Source organism: Typopeltis vanoorti, chromosome 26 (genome assembly GCF_054136105.1).
Source record: "Typopeltis vanoorti isolate ZY-2024b chromosome 26, IOZ_Tvanoo_1.0, whole genome shotgun sequence".
NCBI lineage: Eukaryota > Metazoa > Arthropoda > Arachnida > Uropygi > Thelyphonidae > Typopeltis > Typopeltis vanoorti.
The window spans coordinates 17,418,660-17,434,116 of NC_143574.1; the positions used below are offsets into that span (position 1 = coordinate 17,418,660).

Genomic DNA, 15,457 nt, shown 5'->3' on the forward strand with positions numbered 1-15,457 from the left:
GTTGTCTGCAAGGATAAAAAAATCAGAACTCCCTGCTGGACACAGGAAGTTAAAGAGGCAGTGAAGGAAAAGAAGAAAGCATATCAAAAGTTTCTGTCAAATAAGTCAGCCTGTGCTCTTAGAGAATATAGAGATAAATGCAAGATTGCTAAACACTGTGTAAAACTACCTAAACAAAAGTCATGGGAGGACTTTGGCAAGAATATAGAAAATAAATATCAAGAAGGTGGCAAAATATTCTGGAGGTTGTTGAAGAAGCTTAGGAATGGAGGAAACAGTGCTGTAAAAGGAGTTAGAGATGATAAAGGTGACATGAAAATGGAAGAAAAAGATATCCTTGAAGTATGGAGTAATTATTTTGAAAAACTGCTAAATGAAACAAGCAGTGATGACAGCACAGTGGTAAAAAACACTGACCAGGCATGCAGTCAGGAATATATATCCATACTTGAAGTAGAAAAAGCCATCTAAGGCTTGAAATGTGGAAAGGCAGCAGGAGCAGATGATATTCGATCAGCAATGCTGAAGTATGGTGGTATAAGAGTCTTACAGTGGCTACACTGCTTAATTCAGAAAGCCTGGACAGAGGGACAAATTCCTGATGATTGGAGTAGAGCTCTCATAGTACCAATATATAAAAAGGGAAATAAAACCGAATGTGAGAATTACAGAGGTATTTCCCAACTGAGCGTTCCTGGCAAGATCTATGCAGGTATACTTGAGAAACGGTTCAGAAGAATTGGTGAAGAACAAGCTGGATTCAGGCCAAATAGAGGCTGTCAGGATCAGATCTTCACTTTACGACAAATAGTTGAGAAAGCATGGGAATATAACGAAGATCTGTATTTAAGTTTTGTAGATTTGAAAAAGGCATATGACAAGGTGCCAAGAGAGAAGCTATTCAATATGCTACAGTTATATGGTGTCAATGGATCATTATATCAAGCAATACTTAGTCTTTATTTGAGTATTAAGTCGGCAGTTAGAATTGAAGGAAGTACAGGAAGATGGTTTAATGTTAAATCTGGTGTGAGACAAGGATGTACATTATCCCCTCTGTTATTCATTATCTATATGGATCACATTATGAAGGAAAGTGGTATTAAACATGATATCAAAATTGGAGATGTTAATGTCAGCTCTTTGCTTTATGCAGATGATGTTATACTTCTAAATAAATCCGCTACAAGTCTGCAAGATTCTCTGACTAAATTGAATAGCTGTTGTAATAGATATGGTATGAAGGTCAGCAATAAAAAGACAAAGACAATGAAAATAGGCAGAATCATTGAAAATGTCAACTGTGTTGTGAATGGAGAACCTGTGGAACAAGTAAAACATTTCAGCTACTTAGACACAATTTTTACTGAAGATGGTAAATTAAATATAGAAATAGACAACAGAATCAGCAAAGCTGGTATGGTGGGAAGTCAATTGAATAAATTCATATGGAATAAGAGAGAAATTAGTCGGAACACTAAATTAGCTGTATACAAGACAGTGTTCAAACCAGTTTTAACTTATGGATCTGAGAGCTGGGTCAGAAGTCAAACACTTGACCAAAGACTAGAGACTGCAGATATGAGAATCCTGAGAAAGATTATAGGCGTGAACAGATGGTATCAATGGCAATATCATATTAAAAACGAGGATATTAGGAAAGAACTTGACATTGTCAGCATCCAGGAATGCATTAGCAGAGCTAATCTCAAGTGGTATGGTCACATAAACAGAATGGACGAGTAAAGATTAGCAAAACAAGTGTTCTCTGCCAGGTTGGCAGCAAAACGACCCAGAGGAAGACCAAGATATAGGTGGATTGATGCGGTACAAAGTGCCTTATACGATAGAAATATAAGATTTGATAATGTTGGAGTCTTGACAAGTGACAGACTGATTTGGAGGAAAATTGTAGATAGGAAGTTAGTAGTGATGTAATTTTTGTCATGTAGTACTATCATATCCTGTATACCCCTTGAGGGTACATGGCAGGGATTTGATGATGATGATGACAATATCACAGAATCGCAAAGATCAAGAAGCCATTTGGAAGTTACTGTGTAGTTAGTGATTCTTTTTTATTTCAATAAAAACGTGTCTTATGATCTACCTGTAATTGGTGTGAAATTTAGGATGCAGATACTGTAGCTAGGTCATCTCATTCCTCAAGATCATAAGATAAACTTTTTTCACAATAGAAAGATGCTAGGAACTCCATCAAATTGAGCCTGAAAGCAAATTGTGGCAGTCTGGTCTGTGCAGTGACTGTAAGGAGGAAGTATTCTTTCTTCCTCCTTACAGTCACTGCACAGACCAGACTGCCACAAGAAGTAAGGAGGAAGTATTCTTTCTTGGCTCTTTATAGATCATTTACTCTTTCCTGTTGAGAGGTTGAAGACATGTCAGTGTGTGGTATTTGTGGTACCAGCTTAACCATCAGCACATTTTAATCAACTCCCCTAATTTTGTCATATTTATAATCCATTCTAGCCCTATCACTCAACCTGATTTTATCATTTTCAGGTGTTTCCTTTATTTTTAAATTTTTTACAGACTGTCACTATTTATTACTGCATATATATTGTGCATAGGTTTTTTTAACCAGCTTCTTATCAAACGCTTTTTACATGTTTTTTATACACTCATTTCTGTACCTGTTTTATGCTGTTCTTCTATTAAGTAATTATTACTATGTGTACTTGCTGTGATCTTTATTGATACAGTATGATTTTTACTGCCGTTGCACCATTAAATCCTTAACTAAACTAGCAAAGTATAGATTTTCTGTTAACCCATTTCTGTATGGATGCTGTTACCTTTTCCAAAATCTTCATTACTACCACTCCAGAGATACTAATAGATTGATAGTTATGCACACCAGTCTTTGAACAACCCTTGTGCAATGAATTATCATGTATTCTTTCTGCTCCTGTGGAATCATTCTTGTTCTTAGACTCATATTGTGTAGTCTGGTCAAAGGTATAACCGGCAGGTGAGCTCTTTTAACATCCATTATGATATCTCATCCGTCTTTATCGCAGAATTAATATTCAGTTTATGCAACAACTCTAGTGCCCCTCCCCACATCTGAGTTTCTTTCTCTTTGAAGAGGTAGTATTTGAGCTCTGTGTTGCATATACTGATTTGATAGCTTTTAACAAAATTGGACACTCATTACTTGAACAATCTTTTCAGCATCTGAAAAGATTGTTCAAGATTGTTCACCTACATGAACAGTCATTGAGATTGCAGATTAAAGCATAATGATAGAATTCTTTTGGGTTATCTCTGCCTTGCAGAGCCCGTTTCTTTCATACTCAATCCGAATCAATACAGAGGAAAGCAATTAGACACTGATAAATGACCAATCTTATATTAACTCACTCCCCTCACTTTCACATAGACATTTGGTCTCTGCAATTTGTATATTCTATAACTATTTCCATGGGAAATGTTCATCTGAAACATCATCAGTAATTCCCCCCTAAACCCATAGCTTCAAACTTACTGCTACATGGAAAATTGTTAGTAGTATTGCAGTCAGCTTTCTTACCTGACTGGAATCAAATCATCTAATATCATTAGCATCATCAACATGAGTACTTTTGATCTAAATGAGCATTTTTTTGTGTGTGGAACAATACTACAAAGATATTGTTAATAATTGAAGGTTTTTATTTGAATTCTGTATTTCTAACAATTATTATTTTTTTTTTTATTTCTGAGTGTACCTGTATATGCACAAGGATTCACTCCGATTGGTGCAATGACCTTTTTTTTTTTACTATTTCCCTCAGAATCCAAATAAATCACTGACTCAAGACCAAAATAAATACATTTAATAAAACAAAAACAATATATATATATATACACTTCAAACAATATTACATAACTAACTACAAATTTAATTGGATCCATGGCCTTTTTTAAAAATAAACTTACACTTAAGACTTACTATGAACATTTTGTCATTTTCACAATGACAAAATGTTCATAGCAAGTTTCTCTCTTTCTGTCAAGGCCCTTTTCCGATGATATATGACTTTATTCTTCATTTTCACAGGATCCTTTTTCATCATTTATGCAGCACACATTAATTCTTCCTGACTTAATTCTGTCTTCTTTTTAGTAGAAATAATAGTTAGATTCGGTTACATTCCTTAATACAGATGAAACTTTCTAATCAGAGTTTTTTCGAACATTCCTTTAGAATGTAAATAGCAACTTCTTCTTTTATTCACTAATGCTTATTGACAGTCTTAACTCTTCCATTTAAAAAAACTTACAGTTCTACGATTCCCTTTTCGGAACCTACTATAAATCTTCCAATTAATGTTTCCTCCAATTTCCTTTTAAAATGCATATAGCAATATTTCCCTTTTATTTATCAATACTTATTCCACTTTCAATTTCGTAGTTCCATGATTCCTTTTTCGGAATATACTATTAATTTTCCTCTGAATCTAAATATCTGCTGGCTTGTGTTCTTATTTCCTTCTGAACACTCTTCTTGTTTACAGCCGGTACTCAGATATCGAACACTGTTCTTGTCAGCTGTCAATCACACATCAAATTTCTCGGCGAGCATGCGCACTCCATGAAAGTGGCAAGTGAGAAACTAGGTATAATGGCTGGCACGTCGACTCTGTTAGTGAAAAAAGAATGTCTTCATAAAACACAACTTTTGATAATTTTAAACTACAATAAAATTCCTGTAAGTAATACAAATATCAAATCCAATAAGTACATAAATTTTTTTAAATGCTTTCCATATCACTTTGACAAAACAATTTAAAAAACTGGCACATCGTAAGTGCCGACCATGCCATGAGTGTTATGAAACTAAAACTAATAAACATACTAACATAAATAATACGTTAAAATATTCAGATTTTTAAATTATGATTATTTTTACATCAGTTTCATCTTTCTCTGAAAAATTAAAAAAAAAATTTTAAATATTTCAGCTATATCTAATAAAACTGTTAATGCTTATTCCTTGTTCTTAAAAAATAATGTGATTCCTGCTGCTGATCATTATTTACACTCTCGGAATCACTAGTTTCAGAATTATCTGATGTTAGAGATAATTCAGAATTTTCTTCTTCCAATTTACTATACTTGGAAATTTCATTTTTATACTTTTCAAATATTTTATTTAAACTATTTGACTTATGCCGTACATCTACAGAATCATCACTATCAGAATCTAATTCTACAGGTTTCTGAGATTCTTTATCCTTATTAACTGAATTAGAGGTATTTTCACATTCTTCTGGCTTATTTAACTCTAAGTTAACTAACCTATGATATTCTGCTATAATTTTATCATTGTTAGAGTCAGTTTGATTGTCATCACTCTTACATTGTACATTATCTGAATTATTTACCTTGGAATTTCTAAAATTTCCTGCATTAGGTTTTGTTTTACCAAAATTTAATTTTCTCCCTTGATGTGTATTTGAATTATGAGCTTTAAAACTATTCCCTTTCTTACTATTTGATTGTGAATGAGATGCACAATTAGTACTAGGAAAACAACTCTCATCTTTCAATATTCTATTCATATTGTCTCCTAATATAACTAAATTTTTACTCCCAGAAAGTACTTTTTTAACCTATCAGAGTGTACATTTATAATTTTACTAGGATTTTTGACATCTTGAATCCTAAAATTCACAGCAGAAAATTTATCTAAAATTCTATCTGGACCTGAAATTTTCCTTCCTATTTCCCCAACCCTTTTTATACTAGATTTTTCATCTAACAATAGTAAATCTCCTGGCGCAAACGATTTATACTTTCTAAAATGATTTATATACTGCCTAGTTTTCTGAGAACTTAATTTACTTATTTCACCTACTAATCTGTGAGTAGTGGAAAATTTATCTATTGCTGTTTCAAGATACTCATTTATGTCATTGTATCCTGTATTAGGAATGACTGAAACAAGTTCATTAGGAAAGATTGGATCAAACTCATATAAAGCAAAAGATGGTTTTTCTTTCATAGCAGAATGAAAAGCAGATCTACATGCAAATAATGCTTGAGAAAGATATGTGGCCCAATCATTCATTTTAGTGTTTGCCAGATTGGAAAGTATTTGCTTTATATTTTTATTCAGTCTTTCACACATACCATTACACTGTGGGTGGTAAGGTGTTGTAAAAATATAAAGCAAATACTTTCCAATCTGGCAAACACTAAAATGAATGATTGGGCCAAATATCTTTCTCAAGCATTATTTGCATGTAGATCTGCTTTCAACCTTCACTTTCAACCTTCCATCGTCCATTTGTCTAGATAAGAGTAACCCATCTTTATCTAAATATAAGTTTTCCATGTTTTTAATGTATCCATGAAACTGGATACATTAAAAATGTATCCAATCGAGTTTCACCCTTGAATACTGCTTCATAAATAGTTTTGAGTATAGGATCATCTTTCTGAGCTTGAACAATCTCATCCTTTTCCCAAATTTGTGAACCAGGTTGCTTATTCTTTAGAGTTTCAATATTAAACTCTAATATTGAAAAATAATCATAATTTAAAATTCTGAATATTTTTGCGTATTGATTATGTTAGTATGATTATTAGTTTTAGTTTCAAACACATGGTCGGCATTTGCGATGTGTCCATGATTGAAATTGTTTTGTCAAAAATGATATGTAAAGCAGTTAAAAATTTATGTACTTACTGGATTTGATATTTGTATTACTTACAGTAACTTTATTGTAATTTAAAATTATCAAAAGTTGTGTTTTATGAAGACATTCTCTTGTCGCTAACGGAGACACCGTGTCAGCCATTGTATTTTGTTTCTCGCTTGCCACTTTCACGAAGTGCGCATGCTCACCGAGAAGTTTGATGTGCGATTGACAGCTGACAAGTTTGGTATCGAAGCAACGTGAGAGAAAACAAGAAAGTGTTTGGAAGGAATTTAGACACAGGGCGGCAGATATTAAGATTCAGAGGAACTTTAGTTTTTTTTTTATGTGACAGTCGGAGGAAAATTAATAGTATATTCCGAAAAAGGAATCATGGAACTATTAAGTTTCAAAGTGGAATAAGTATTGATAAATAAAAGGAAAATATTGCTCTAGGCGTTTTAAAAGGAATGTTGGAGGAAACACTAATTGGGAGATTTATAGGAGATTCCAAAAAGGAAATCGTAGCCCTGTACATTTTTTTAATTGGAAGAGTTAAGACTGTCAATAAACATTTTAGTGAATAAAAGAAGAATTTGCTATTTACGTTCTAAAGAAATGTTCAAGAAAACTCTGATTAGGAAGTTTCATCTGTATTATGGATTCCAGATCTAACTATTATTTCTACTGGAAAAGAGACAGATTAAGTCAGGAAGAATTAATGTGATAAGTGATGGTAAAGAATCCTGTGAAAATGAAGAATAGAGTCATATATCTTCGAAGAAGGGCCTTGACAGAGAGAGAGAAACTGGCTATGAACAATTTGTCATTGTGCAAACAAAGTGTTTAGTCTAGTCTTAAGTGTAAGTTTATTTTTAAAAGGCCTTGGATCCAATTAATTCTGTAGTTAGTTATAGTTATGTAATATTGTTTGAAGTATATGTATATTGTTTTTGTTTTATTAAATGTGTTTATTTTGTATTTGGGTCTAGAGTCAGTGATTATTTGGATTCTGAAAAAAAGAGTTAAGGTCATTGCACCAATCGGAGTGAACCCTTGTGCAAATAAATAAATATATAGGCACACACGAGAATTAAAAAAATAATTGTTAGAAATAAAAGGATTAAAATAACATTAATATTATGATAATATCCTTTAAATAAAAATCTCTAAATATTAACAGTGGCACAGTCGACGACAGGATTGGTTATGACTTAACTTTATTTTAAGAAACCAGAAAGTAAATCTTGACTCAAATAAAATGGCTACAGAAGATAGCAATATAAGTAGTGAAATTTCTTCAATTAAAGATGAGGAATTTTTTAGGTTAATTAATCCAACTTTAGTAATACCTTCTTTCTCAGGAGATAGTAGTGAAAGCATAGAAACATTTTTTAAATATGCAGAAAAATTGGAGATTTAGGAAAATGGTCAGATTTTCATTTGTTGATTATACTTCGCAGTAAATTATTCGGCAAAGCCAAATCATTCTTAAACGTATCTCCTTTACTGAGAGACACTGACAGTTAAGCATCATTTAAAAGTCTCCTAATATCAGAATTTTCAAGTGTAAGAGAATTAGGGCCTAATATTTGGAAAATTCATCAGTGCATTCAAGGTAATAGGGAGTCTGTTTCAGAATACCATCATAGACTTAGGAGCATTGCTCATAAATTTAATGTTTCATCTGAAGAGAAATCCTCTTTAGAATGGTTGCTGTTTAATCAATTTAGGCATGGCGTTAGAGATAATTTGAAAGAAACAGCATACAAGAAAAAGTTAAAAATCTTGAATAGTGTTTTGAAATTGTTAAGGAAAGGGAAGAGAGACCTAGAGATATACTTTATTCCTCAACAATAAACAGGTGAACTTTTCTCAGTATAATGATACTCATTCTCCAAACACAGTGGCTACAGATAAAGTGAGAAAAGGAAAGTTTCATAAATTAAAAGGTGCTAATAAAAAAAAACAGTCTAAGGAAACTTCTGTGAATTTCACTGAAAATATTCCAGAATCTGAGTCCAAGGTACAATTAAAATGATTTCGGAAAATTAGAGGAACTGAAAACATTTCTTAGTGAAGTAATAGAAAGACAACAGAGACCAATAGTAAAAGGACAGGAACATCTGTTTAAGATATTATCTGATTTAACAATATCCAAGAATCTTACAGATAATCAATCTTTCTTTTATAAATCTAATGGTATTGATAGAGGAGACCTCCACATAGCCTTTAAAGGAATGCGGAGAACCGACCAGGGCTTCTGACCTAATGTCCAATCCTCACCTTCTCGTGGTGCACTCTGTTGGGTATCTACTTTGATACTGAACGAACGAGGATGGACTGGCAATTTGGGATTTAGCCGACCAAATTGTATTCTTATTGGTTAAACCAAAATAAAAAATGATGGTACAACATGACAAAATTTCATGCCAGCTGGGGCGTCGCCCGGTTAAACAAGGCCCCCGTTGTTTTAGCCAGGGAACCAGGGCGAACAGCGAAAAGTCAGCTACTGGAACAAATCTGAAAACAAACCCCAACTCAACATCACCAGAGTTAAGGAGTAGCCATAGTATTCAACACAAAATACGAGGCTAATCTTCTTGAATGGCAGTCAGTCTCAAGTAGAGTAATGTGGACAAATATGAGAAAAATTGTAGATAGGAAGTTAGTAATGATGTAGATTTTTCATGTAGTACTGTCATATCCTGTACACCCCTTGAGGGTACATGGCAGGAATTTGATGATGATGATGATGGTATTGACAGGAATAAAACATCTCAAAGGAGATATATTCCAAAATGCTTTAGATGTAATAAACCAGGTCATTTTGCTAAAGACTGTTATATTAGGGATAAATCTTGTTTACAACATAAGAAATCAGAGAATAAAGAAAAATCTGGGAATAATTATTATTCCAATATTATACTCGCAAGGACAGAAATGTCAAACTACTCATTGAATATGGGTAAAGTTAAAGACAGCTTAAACCCTGAAAGAGAGTTTGGTGTAGTATTAGCTCCTTATGCTAATGGAGATAATCCTTTGACAGTTCTACAAGGATTTATTGAAAATGTGCCTTGTGAAATCTGACTTGACACAGATGCACATATTTCACTCATTTCTTATAGTTTATTTAACAAAATTAAATCTCTAATTCCAAATGATATTTCAGTTTTAAGCTATCCAATTAAATTAAAGGATATATTTGAATCAGAAATTTCAGCTGATAAGCAAATAAATGTTTTTATTTCAATTCCTTGTTTTCCACTGAAAGTTTGTCATCCATTGATAGTTCTTCCAGAAACATCTAATCCAAATGTACAAGTAATGTTTGGAATTGATTTTCTGAAACATCATGGTTTTGCATGCAGTTTTGTTGATAATACATTGTCCTTGTATGGACTAGAATGCTGTTTAGACAGGACATCAGATTACAATGGAAAATTAGAGCAGTCTCCTGAAGTTTTTCAAGACACTGATGATAATGATCAAGTGTTTAATATTGGGACTAAAGAATAAGGAACCTAGTTCACAAATTTGGGAAAAGGTTAAGATTGTCCAAGCTCAGAAAGATGATCCTGTACTTGAAACTATTTATGAAGCAGTACTGAAGGGTGAGACTCAACTGGATACATTTATAAACCTGGAAAACTTATATTTAGATAAAGATGGGTTACTCTTATCTAGACAAATGGAAGAAGGAAGGCTGAAAGTGAAAATATTGGCACCAACTCAAATGATTCCTTGGATTATGTACACTTTCCATGATTCTGACTTGGCAGGACACCAAGGATTTTCTAGAACTTGGAAAAGAATAAAGGATCGTTACATCTGGAAAGGTGTGAAGAGTAACATACTCACATATGTCAAATCATACCATAAGTGCAAAATAAGATCCCTTTTTAGAGGAAAAGTTCCATTCCAACTAGACCTTTGCGGGCTGTTGTTAATGATGTAGTAGGTCGACTGCCAATTACTAAAAAAGGCAATAGGTACATTCTAGTAGCCATAGATATGTTAACTAGATTTCCAGAAGCAGTGTCAATGAAGGATCAAACTGCAAAAACTATTGCAAGAAATTTCTTGAATATGATAATTTGTAGATATGGAACTCCTCAGACCTTACTTTCAGATCAAGGAGCAAATTTCACATCTGAATTGTTATTACAATTCAGATGTGAAATTTTGCAAATTACTCAACGTTAGGAAGATTTTTACAACACCTTACCACCCACAGTGTAATGGTATGTGTGAAAGACTGAATAAAAATATAAAGCAAATACTTTCCAATCTGGCAAACACTAAAATGAATGATTGGGCCACATATCTTTCTCAAGCATTATTTGCATGTAGATCTGCTTTTCATTCTGCTATGAACGAAAAACCATCTTTTGCTTTATATGAGTTTGATTCAATCTTTCCTAATGAACTTGTTTCAGTCATTCCTAATACAGGATACAATGACATAAATGAGTATCTTGAAACAGTAATAGATAAATTTTCCACTACTCACAGATTAGTAGGTGAAATAAGTAAATTTATTTTTTAGAAAACTAGGCAGTATATAAATCATTTTAGAAAGTATAAATCGTTTGCGCCAGGAGATTTAGTATTGTTAGATGAAAAATCTAGTATAAAAAGGGTTGGGAAAATAGGAAGGAAAATTTCAGGTCCAGATAGAATTTTAGATAAATTTTCTGCTGTGAATTTTAGGATTCAAGATGTCAAAAATCCTAGTAAAATTATAAATGTAAACTCTGATAGGTTAAAAAAGTACTTTTTGGGAGTAAAAATTTAGTTATATTAGGAGACAATATGAATAGAATATTGAAAGATGAGAGTTGTTTTCCTAGTACTAATTGTGCATCTCATTCACAATCAAATAGTAAGAAAGGGAATAGTTTTAAAGCTCATAATTCAAATACACAGCAAAAGAGAAATTTAAGTTTGGTAAAACAAAACCTAATGCAGGAAATTTTAGAAATCCCAGGGTACATAACTTAGATAATGTACAATGACTCTAACATTGCTGAAATAGTAGCAGAATATCATAGGTTAGTTAATTTGGAGTTAAATAAGCCAGAGGAATGTGAAAATACCTCTAATTTAGTTAATAAGGATAAAGAATCTCACCCTGTAGAATTTGATTCTGATAGTGATGCTTCTGTAGATTTAGGGCATAATTCTTCTTCTTCTGCAACTTCTCCCACTTAAGTGGGGTCACTGTTTGTAACGAGTCTCCTCCACACCTTCCTGTCTTGGGCTGTCACCACATCCAAGTTCTTCATCTTCAAGTCCTCTTCTACCAGCTCCCTCCATCTCTTCTTTGGCCGCCCACGCTTCCACCTTCCTTGCACATCCATCTGCATGACCCTTCTTCCCATATATTCGTCCTCCCCCCTCATCACATGACCAAACCATCTCAACCTTGCCTCCTGTGTTTTCGCTCCTAAGTTCGTAAGATATTATTTTTCCTCAGGGCCACAGTTTCTATAGCATATGTCATAGCTGGCCTCACTACTGTCCTATAAATTTTGCCTTTCAGATTGATCGGCACCCTCTTATCGCATGACACTCCAGCCATCTCCCTCCAGTTCCTCCAACCCGCTTGTATCCTGCATCCCACTTCCTTCTCAGCTCCTCCATCTTCTTCCACTGTTGAATCTAAGTATCTAAAGTCTCTCACCTTCCTGGTGACATTTCCTTCCAGCTCCAGATCTGTCTCCTGGTTGCCGCCCACTGTGCAACACATATACTCTGTCTTACTTCTGCTCAGTCTCATACCTCTCTCTTCCAGTACTTTTCTCCATCTTTCCAGTTTAGTTCCTGCTTCTTCTCTTGAATCTACACACAACAAGATGTGATCTGCATACAACATTGTCCAAGGCACATCTTCTCTCACCTCCTCTGTTACCACCTCCATCACAATATTAAACAGAAACGGACTTAATGCTGACCCTTGATGCAAGCCAACTGTTACTTGAAAACTTTCTGTCTGTCCCAAACAGGTCCGAACACTTGTCTTCACATTTCTGTACATTTCCCGCACCAACCTGACATATTTCTCCGGAACCTTCTTCTCCCTTAGACACCTCCAGACTTCTTGCCTTGGCACTCTATCGTATGCTTTCTCCAGATCAATAAATACCAGATGTAGCTCCCTTTGTTTCTCTCGATATTTTTCCATCATCTGCCGTAACCCAAAGATAGCATCTGTTGTTGATCTACGAGGCATGAAGCCAAATTGTTCCTTTGCAATCTCCACCTCCTTCCTCAATCTACCATCAAGAACCCTTTCTAGGATCTTCATTGTGTGGGACATCAACTTTATTCCTCTGTAATTTTTGCAGTCTTGTGCATCCCCTTTACCCTTGTAGATGGGGACAAGAGTACTCTCCCTCCATTCCTCGGGTATATTTTCCTGTTGGCAAACTTTCATGAACAGGTCCCACAGCAGGTCAATTCCCTCTTCCCCCAGTGCCTTCCATGCCTCCACTGGAATTCTGTCGGGGCCCACCGATTTTCCATTCCTCATCCTCTTCATGGCCTCTGTCACTTCCACTCTACTGATGTTCTGCACCATCCCCTCAGAAGGCTGCCCATCTCTGAGAGTCCTTGCATTTTCCTCATTCAAAAGTCCCTCAAAATATATTTTCCATCTGTTTCTTATGTCCACATCCCTCCATAATACTCTTCCTTCAGCATCTTTGATCTGCCTCACATGTAAGATGTCCTTTGCTGCTTTATTTCTACATTTCGCTAGTTGGTAAATTTTTCTCTGTCCTTCCTTTGTTTATAATTGATCATACAGATCTTGATATGCCATGGCCTTCGCCTGTGCTACAACTCTCTTGGCTTCTTGCTTTCTCTCTTTGTACACCTCTCTGTCCTCTTCCACTCTTGACTCATCCCACTTCTGCTTTGCCTTCCTCTTAGCTGTCACTGCCACTTGTACATCATTATTCCATCACCAACCCTCCTTATGCTCTCTAAACTTTCCAGATGTCTCACCAAGCACCTCGATTGCACAGCTCAGGATTACTTTTGAATTATGTTTCCACCAATCCTGTACACTTTCCAGTCCATCCGAAATCCTCTCTAACACCCTCTCCCTAAAACGATTCCTCACACTCTCCTCTTTTAAGCGAAACCACTTAATTGTCTTCATCCCACGGCATCCAGAAGTTCTTATCTTTGATCTTATTTTAAAGTCTGCGCACAGCAGTCGGTGTTGTTGTGCTACTTGATTTGTTGGAATTACTTTACAATTTGTCACAACCTTAAGATGTTTTCTTCTAGTCAAAATGTCAATTTGTGAGCTGTTGTTACCACTCCTAAATGTTATCAAATGTTCTTCCCTCTTGTAGAAAAACGAGTTCACAATTGCCAGATCAAACGCTGCTGCAAAGTTCACAACCCTCTCTCCTTCCTGGTTCATCATTCCCACTCCGTGGCCACCATGCACCCTTTCACAGTCTCTATTCTGTCTTCCTATGTGTCTGTTCAAGTCTCCTCCAATTTAGGGCATAATTCAAATGGGTTAAATGAAATATTTGAGAAATACAGAAATGAGATTTGTAAGTATAATAAATTGGAAGAAGAAAGTTCTGAATTATCTCTAGCATCAGATGATTCTGAAATTAGTGATTCCGAGATTGAAAATAATGAACAGCATGAATTACATTATTATTTAAGATATACGAATAAGCATTAAAAGTTTTTTTAGTTATAGGTTAAATATTTAAATTTTTTTTTTAAAATTTTCAGAGAAAGATGAAACTAATGTAAAAATGATCATGATTTAAAATACTGAATAATGTTACGTATTATTTATTGGTTTTATGTTTATTTTTTTTTTAGTATGTTTATTGGTTTTAGTTTCATAACTTGCGATGTGCCCGTTTTTGAAATTGTTTTGTCAAAGTGATATGTAAAGCATTTAAAAAAATTTATGTACTTATTGGATTTGATATTTATATTACTTACAGGAATTTTATTGTAGTTTAAAATTATCAGAAGTTGTGTTTTATGAAGACATTCTCTTGTCGCTAACGGAGACACCGTGTCAGCCATTGTATTTAGTTTCTCGCTTGCCACTTTCATGGAGTGCATGCTCGCCAAGAAGTTTAATGTGTGATTGACAGCTGACAAGTTCGGTATCAAGGCAATGTGATAGAAAACAAGATAGTGTTCGTAAGGAAATTAGAACACAGGCCGGCAGATGTTTAGATTCAGAGGAACTTGAGTTTTTTTTATGTGACAGTCGGAGGAAAATCAATAGTATATTCTGAAAAAGGAATCGTGGAACTATTAAGTTTCAAAGTGGAATAAGTATTGATAAATAAAAGGGAAATATTGCTATACGTTTTAAAAGGAATATTGGAGGAAACGCTAATTGGGAGATTTATAGGAGATTCCGAAAAGGAAATCGTAGAACTGTAAGTTTTTTTAATTGGAAGAGTTAAAATTGTCAATAAGCATTTTAGTGAATAAAAGCAGAATTTGCTATTTACGTTCTAAAGAAATGTTTGAGAAAATTCTGATTAGGAAGTTTCATCTGTATTACAGACACCAGATCTAACTATTATTTTTACTGGAAAAGAGACGGAATTAAGTCATGAAGAATTAATGTGTGCTACATAAGTGATGGTAAAGGATCCTGTGAAAATGTAGAATAAAGTCATATATCTTCGGAAAAGGGCCTTGACAGAGAGAGAAACTGGCTATGAACAATTTGTCATTGTGCAAACAAAGTGTTTAGTCTAGTCTTAAGTGTAAGCTTATTTTTAAAAGGCCTTAGATCTAAT

General features: G+C 34.3%; 1 protein-coding gene across 2 annotated transcripts in view; it reads left to right on the plus strand.

The window, feature by feature from the left end:
• Positions 1-15,457, plus strand: part of LOC150092369 (mitoferrin-1-like) — a 140,825-nt gene that overhangs the window by 30,787 nt on the left and 94,581 nt on the right. The gene's annotated exons all lie outside the window — the stretch shown is intronic.